This window comes from Mustela lutreola, chromosome 8 (genome assembly GCF_030435805.1).
Source record: "Mustela lutreola isolate mMusLut2 chromosome 8, mMusLut2.pri, whole genome shotgun sequence".
Classification (NCBI taxonomy): Eukaryota; Metazoa; Chordata; class Mammalia; order Carnivora; family Mustelidae; genus Mustela; species Mustela lutreola.
Window position 1 is genome coordinate 9,016,378 of NC_081297.1, and position 7,649 is coordinate 9,024,026.

The 7,649-nt window shown below is 39.7% G+C and overlaps 1 pseudogene; it reads right to left on the reverse strand.

Annotated features, from left to right (window-relative positions):
• Positions 1–6,564: 6,564 nt before the first annotated feature.
• On the reverse strand, positions 6,565–6,670 carry LOC131839933 (small nucleolar RNA U3; annotated as a pseudogene).
• Positions 6,671–7,649: the final 979 nt, after the last annotated feature.

Here is a 7,649-nt window from a genome sequence, read left to right on the forward strand (position 1 = left end):
CGGTAATGAATGTTCTTTCTCTAATATTTCATGGCCTATTTGAGGTTACAGATACAAAACTTGATCATTTTAACATAAGAGAGTGAACAGAGGTAGTTGGAAAATTGAGACGGAGGGAGAGAAACAGAGTGTCTCTAGATAGAGCAGAGAGAAGTCAGGTGAGAGTTTTCAGGCCAGAAGTCACAAGTCTGAGATATGAAAAATTATGTAGAAATTAGTCAGAGATACAGCTAAAAGAAAGACAGGTTTAAGAGAGTTTGATTTAGAGGTGGGAGGTATTTACACAGGTTTGGCATGGGGGGAAGCCAAAGTAATTGGTGGAGTCATGTTTAGAGGAGTCAAGAAAATAAATGGGTAAGACTTCAAGAGTAAGAACATGCCTTCCACCCAGATGACAAAAGAGTTAAGAAAAATAGAAATACCAAGGCATGTGTGTCAGGGGGAGATTTTAGCAGAGTTCCCTTTATTATAGATTTTTTTTTTTTCTGTTACATAGTTCATCATTAGCGGTGGGAGGGGGGTGGACTTGGAGCGGTTCTAATACAGGGGAAGATGGCTGGCTGAGAGTCAGACAGGGCAGACCATCAGGCTGCCCTTAGCGGGGCAGGTCAAGTTTGTCATTAATGATAAGGAAGGTGTCAGAGGACTCTGAACCAGGACATAAAGTGAAACTGTTGAGTAATAGCATTAAGGGTCCCCTGCCATCAGTCAGGAGTAGCACCAATGGGAAGGCTGGGTGATTTCCTTGAAAAGAGGTCAGAGGTAAAGACCTGAGAATAGAAATTACAAACAGCTTGATTCATCCATAGTTAGGTGTTGTAGAAAATATGAAAAGAGAAAAGGAATCTGTGGTTAAAAAGAGGGCAAGAATCCAGTCATTGGAGCCAAAGGGTGGGCTTGATCCCAAGATCAAGGGAAAGTCCAGTTTCTATTTTATCTCCAGAGGCAAAATAGGTCCAAGAGGGTCAACTCATTGCTTGTTCTTCTAAAGTAATAAATGAGAACAACTAAAATTTATTCTGGATATTACAAGACATCTCTCAGAAACTGTGTCAGAAGTGGACATCTTGGGGGGCACCTGGGTGGCTCAGTGGGTTAAAGCTTCTACCTTTGGCTCAGGTCATGAATCCAGAGTCCTGGGATCAAGCCCCACATCAGGCTCTCTGCTCATCAGGGAGCCTGCTTCCTCTTCTCTCTCTGCCTGCTTCCCTGCCTATTTGTGATCTCTGTCTGTCAAATAAATAAATAAAATCTTTAAAAAAAAAAAAAAAAGTGGACATCTTGGTAGAAGGAAATTGTCACCTCAGTAGAATTTTAAGTCTACGGAAGCTGGAGGTAGAGTTTATATCTGATTCATGTGGAAATATAAACTGTACACAAACCTTGCACAGGAAATAAATGCCTCATAACATGTTCCACAAACTCTTCTTGAAAGAATGAATGATTAAATGTCTCTTTATTCATTCATTAAAATAATAAAAATTACCCAAGGAAACATGAACGTTGTCGAGTCCAAAAGATATTCTTGAACAAATAAAGGGATAAATTAGTGAGATATTTTGAACATGCCTCATTCTAAGGTGTCGATTTTTCTAGTATTAGAACTGATTTGTCGTTTGTTTGATTTCTTTTAAAACCAAATAAGTTCTATGTATATTTTTAAAGTGTGATTGTCTGACACTATTGAAGGATCAGAATAAAAAGATCTCTTACCATGTCTCTCTCTCTCTCACACACACACACACACAGAGGCAATCACTAAACTGAACATTGTCACTTAGAAACAACATTGCTGTGGTTTTCCGCACACAGCTGTGCTTATATGGATACATAAGAGGCCCCAGTGACCTACTCGAGGAGAATTAAATTTGGCATACAGCAGGTGGTAAGATCATAAGAACTCATATCTACCTTTTATAATTTTTTAATGTCGTGATGAAAGGTGGATAGTGCCAGTAGATCTTTGCAAATAATATTCCATGATAGCTATCTACATGTAATTAGAGAATAAAAGCATGTGGGACACTATTATTCCTAGAGACACTGGGGAGCTAAGGCAAGCCTTCTCCAGGAGACCCTGAGAAGTGGATGGATCCATTCTGCTCCATGGGACAGAAATCTTTGGAAAGAAAGGACTCTATGATGGGAAAGTTCTTTTCATTTTTTAACCAGTGATAACTGTACCTAGAGCGGCAGGAAAAACCTTATTTTCCAGAGCTGAATTGTGTGAAAGTTATTAGCACTCCTTTTTTAAAGTACAATTTGATAGTCTTTTAAGAATTTTTTTTTTTTTTTAACTTTCTGGTGGTACATTTTACAGGTGACAATTTACCATGCTTCTCACCGTGCTGTAATATTGTAGTGTGTGTGTTTGGGGGTGGAGGGGTGTCTGTGTGTCTTGTTTTCTGAGTGGAATACAATTGTATCACCAGTTCGACATCTCAGGGAATTGCGATCTCTTGAATCACACCCAAAAGAGAGTGGGGCCAAAACAGAGTCTGGTTTACCTCTGATCTCAACCCATCTGTCTTTCACCCATTCTCTCCATTTATGGACTTGCCTCCTTCACTGTTAAAATAAATAAGTAAAAGCAATTAGATCTGAACTTTACCCAGAGACCCTCAATCCTATCTCCATCTGCAAGCTGTTTGGAGTGGTTTGCTCCTTCAATTATTCTTTGTCTTCTACAGCCCTCTTCTATTCTACTAAATTGTTCTCATTCACATAAAAATACGTTCTGTCCATTTTGAAAACAAACACCAATAACAAAATCAGTACAAAACCTCCCTAATTTCCATGGCCTTGAAGGAAAGCTCATTCCCCTCTGTCCTACTCGGGATGAACTTGTTGGATTATCCGTGGATGCTGCCACCACCATGTCCTCGTCTTTCCCCACAGAATGCACACTGTTGTCATTGCTCCAACGTCACTGCTCATAATTATGGCCCCCAAATATACGTCTGGAGCAGAGCCTTCTCTTCTGAATTTCAGACTCATACATAGAATTGTTTCTTTATCTAAACAAGGTGGTAAATGGAGAGGTAGTATACATAAAATACTTAGAAACAAGGGTGCTGGAGTCAGATCTCATATGTCTGAATTCTGATTTCTCCACGTCCTCTTGGTGTGACGTTGGAGAATTTCATCTCACATTTTTAGGTTTCAGTTTTCCAATCTGTAAAATGGGGAAAGGACTAGTGGCGAAGTTATTGTAAGCATAAATATGTTAATTCAAACTGATGAAAACTCAGGCTAACACATGGTAAGTCTCGTGATAGTATTAGCTGTTCTTTTATTATCCATAGTCAGTTCCAACGAGCATATCCAAACAGATTCCTTGATTTTAGTCCTTTAGTCCTTGGGCACCGACCCAACGGGACTCTCATCTCCATAAACAGCATTACCGCCCAGGCAGAAACAGAAGCCGGAATCTAGGATTCATCTTTGTAGTCTCTTGTGCCTCATCCCTCACGTCTAATCCAGAAGTCATCCTTGGGTTTCCAGTCTCACGTTTCCCTGGCCTTCTTCCTGTCAACGATTCGAGGGCCCAGCATCTGTGGTTGGGTCTATGAAGCAGATTCCTGAGCGGTCATTCAGCTTCCCAACCCGTCCCATTCTGATGGCTTCTCCCATCGTACCAAGATCTATATTCTTCCAAAGCAAACTGACTCATGTTGCTCTCCACACACCCCTCCCAGCTTAAAACCCAGAGTGGGCTCCCACTGTAATCAGAACAAGATCCATACTCTTAATCATGGGGTACACTCAAACCAGATCGGGGTTCTAACATCTACTACCCTATGTTGCTTTTGCTCTGGTTACTCTAGCCCTTTGACCTCCCCACCAGCACTGGCAGACCAAAAATTCCAATAGTCTGGGAGAAAATGACAGAACCACCTTCCCCTGTGTACATCCAGGCAGTGACGGGGAATCTGGAACATCCTTTTTGGTGACCTGAGCCATCTGCCGCCATGCCCCCTTCAGATCACCAAAACTTTCTTACAGGATTTTGAGTTCAACGGAACTCAACAAGCCTTTTGCCATGAAGACTTTGGCCTTAAGACTTTAAATTTGTTTTCCTGCGACCTCTTAACCTGAGCCATATGTCACACGTTTATTTTCACTTCAGTGGAAATGACAAGTCTAAAGTAAAATAAAGCTTCTTAAATGATCACTTCATTTTTCCAATTTCACATTTTTTAAAAAATCTCCTCTTCCTGCCTCATCAAAAATAGATTATAAAAAATAAAAATGGATTTTATTCCTGCTTTCTTCAGAAGAGTTTAATGTATATTAAATTTCCTTTTACACAACTGGCATATAATGTTTTGTGAATGCACAGGGCATTCCCTTGTTCACGGCCATACATACTCTATTTGCCATGACTTCCGGATGTTGGGTTTGGAAATCACTTACTGACTCCTGCCTTGACTGGGTTTACACCGTTCCTTGGTACTTTCTTTTGGGAATAGTATTTTTCTTAAAACCATATCCTTCTACCTTCACATCCCCAGTGAAAACTAAAAAATGCTATTTAATATTTATGTGATGAGAGAAGAGGAGAGAACATGAGGATAAAGCCTCAAGGATAGCGACTTGGTTTTTCTAGCCATATTCTGCCCACCCTTCCATGACCATTCTTAACAGGATGATATTTTTCAGTAGTTCCTTAAAAAGGTGTGAAAATTGCCATATATTTTAAAGGGAAGAATTTCATCTACCAGGACTAGTAGTAGAAAGGCTATCTGCATATGAATGGAGAGATTTCATAGAAAATGTATGGTTCCAGTATACCATATATCAAAGGCTAAACATGTGACTACAAATAAATATTTTTGTTGTCTTGATGTGCATATTAGGGTTTTGCATATACTTTCCTAGGATCCTGCACTATATATATATATATATATATATATATATATATATATATGTATATTTAGTATGGTTGTCCTTTAACTACACTGTAAATCATTTCAATGATTCAGGCAACATGAAACATAACATGGAAAAAATGTCTCATTAGAACTTTAGTCTATGGAATGCCATGAACAGATACGTGACCCATAAAGAGAACTGTTCGCCATACTCCAAATCCCATTTTTGTGATACAGGTTCATGTCTAAACCTTGCTTTGTTTTAATTAGATTAATGATAATATGCCCAGGAATCTGATAGGTTAAGTAAATTAATTCTGGATTAGAACATATGTGTATTACTATTACTTGATAATGAAATGCTAGGTTACCATAAGAGGCATGAAATGTGTTTGGAAAAGTGGAATTCAATTAACTGGAAAAATTCAGAAAGTGTTAATGCTTTGATCTGTACTACAGTCACTTTTCCTTCAAAGAGCTAATTAATTTTATTATTTAATTGAAGAACTAAGCTGTCGATACAGAGATGTGATACATGGTAATCGTACGCTGTCGAGCTAGAATCTATAGAGCACTGTTATTTTCACCCCACGACGTGGGTTTGACATTGCTTTGACATGAACCGATATTCCCCACCCATGAATTCCTGACTCTTTTATATCAGTCAGCCTGAAAAATCTCAATGAAATCCTGCAAAACTTTGCGTAGAATGCTTTTTCCCTCTTTCCACACTTTTTTGTTGTTGTTGTTATTTATTTTTTAAATTTCTTTTCAGTGTACCAGAATTCATCATTTATGCACCACACCCAGTGCTCTGTGGAAACTGTGCCCTCCTTAATACCCACCACCAGGCTCACCCAACCCCCACCCTTCTCCCCTCCAAAACCCTCAGTTTGTTTCTCAGAGTCCACAGTCTCTCGTGGCTCATCTCCCCCTCCGACTTCCCCCAACTCCCTTCTCCTCTCCATCTCCCCATGTCCTCCGTGTTATTCCTTATGCTTCGGAAGTAAGCGGGACCATATGGTAACTGACTCTCTCTGCTTGACTTATTCCACACTCTTGAATCATAACTTCTCAGAGCAGGAAAGAAAAGGAAGTTAAAAAGAATAGTGTTAGAGAGCAGACAGAAGAGCTAAGAGAACAGGCTCCCCTGAATTGTGCATAACAAGGTGGAAGGTTTGGGGACCCCCTGCGTAGTACCCCATCTGTTTCTGAGCTCCACCCCAGACTCAGTGAGCACGGCAGGGCAGAAAGGTGTAGCCAGAAGAACATGCGATCATGGATTGTCTCTCTGGAGTGACCTTGACTGCTGAGAGAAACAGTGAGCTGAAGCTTTTCTCGAAATGAAAGGGGATGGCCCGTAGGGGACCCCTGGGCTCACGGAGGGCAGGTCTCTCTAGAGGAGCGATTTTCTATTATTGAAGAGAATGCTTTCTCTGCTTTTCACTCTCATTTCCCTCATTTGTTATTCAAGATCCAGTATCTTGTTGATATGTGGGGCTGAGGTAAGGTTGCCGGAGTGGTGGTCACACAGCAGAGTCATATTACCACAGCAGAGATAAGCATCTCTCAGAGTCTGTGTGTCAGCTTCTGTAGTTGTTATCTTTTTAACTGTGGAAAGGTATGTTAGACCCACACATATAGGGTCAATGAGAAAAGAAAAAAATCATAATGTTAGGAATTTGCCAATTCTAGGGATTGCTCAAGTAGGATAAGCAAAAGATTTCAGTCCTAACCCAAATTCTCCCAGCAGTTTAATAACAAACTATAGAAATGATCCCTGAAAGTATAGTCTTCAGCAGTTTAATAAAATTAAAAAATATTTATAACTCGTATGTAAGGAAATACATATGAGGGAAGGTCTTAGAAATTTTCAGAGTTTCACTTCATTTTCTGATAGAGGAATTAAGATTTGAATTCCGCTTTCATACAGACTTCTTTTTGACCTGGGGAAAGTCACTTAAATTCTTGTTGCTGTAGGGCTGCTAATTCTAAGTTAGACTTTACAAGGACTCAGACATTAAAGTAATGAATTATGTTAAATCTGCAACAAATGCACAGTTATGGTTGTATAAACCACTGTGTCCAATACTATAGACACCGGCAATCAGAATTCATAATGCATAATGCAGGTTGCTAATAAACCCAAACTTTCCTTGTCTGATGCATACGCCCATCATAATTTACTTCTTCAAGGCAACAGACCATTCAGTGTGTAAAATCTCCTTTACAGAGAGAAAAAGTAGGGGCCCAGGCATAGACAACAGAGGGTTTCTTTTGAATCCCTATTTGACCTTAAAATTTAACAGAAGGAGCTTCGAACCTGCATGGTGATGAGACATATTGCTGTTGTCCTCCTAACTCAGAGGTTAGGGAGCTTATATGAATGAATTGCTTTGACCTGATTACTATTATCATTAAAAAAAGGGGAAAAAAGGAAAGGAAAAAAAATAGGAAACAGTTAAAAGGCATTGGATCAGCATTCGATAAAATACAGAACATACGCAGTGTGAAGAAGCAACTACGTTCTTCGGGCTTGCGGCAAGGATGTCATATCTGTTTTGGCACAGTTTGAAGTTCATTGTAACAGTTTCATCCTGACCACCTTCCGTCAGACCTGAGCCCCTGGAGGCCAGCATATTCCTATCATCTCAATGTACACGCAGATGTTCAATTAACATTGGACGGAAGAAGAGATAGAATAAGAAATAAACAGCAAGGCTACTTAGTTGCGTTGTTCTGATTTTTAAATAATGCCCCACTGTCACTTAATGG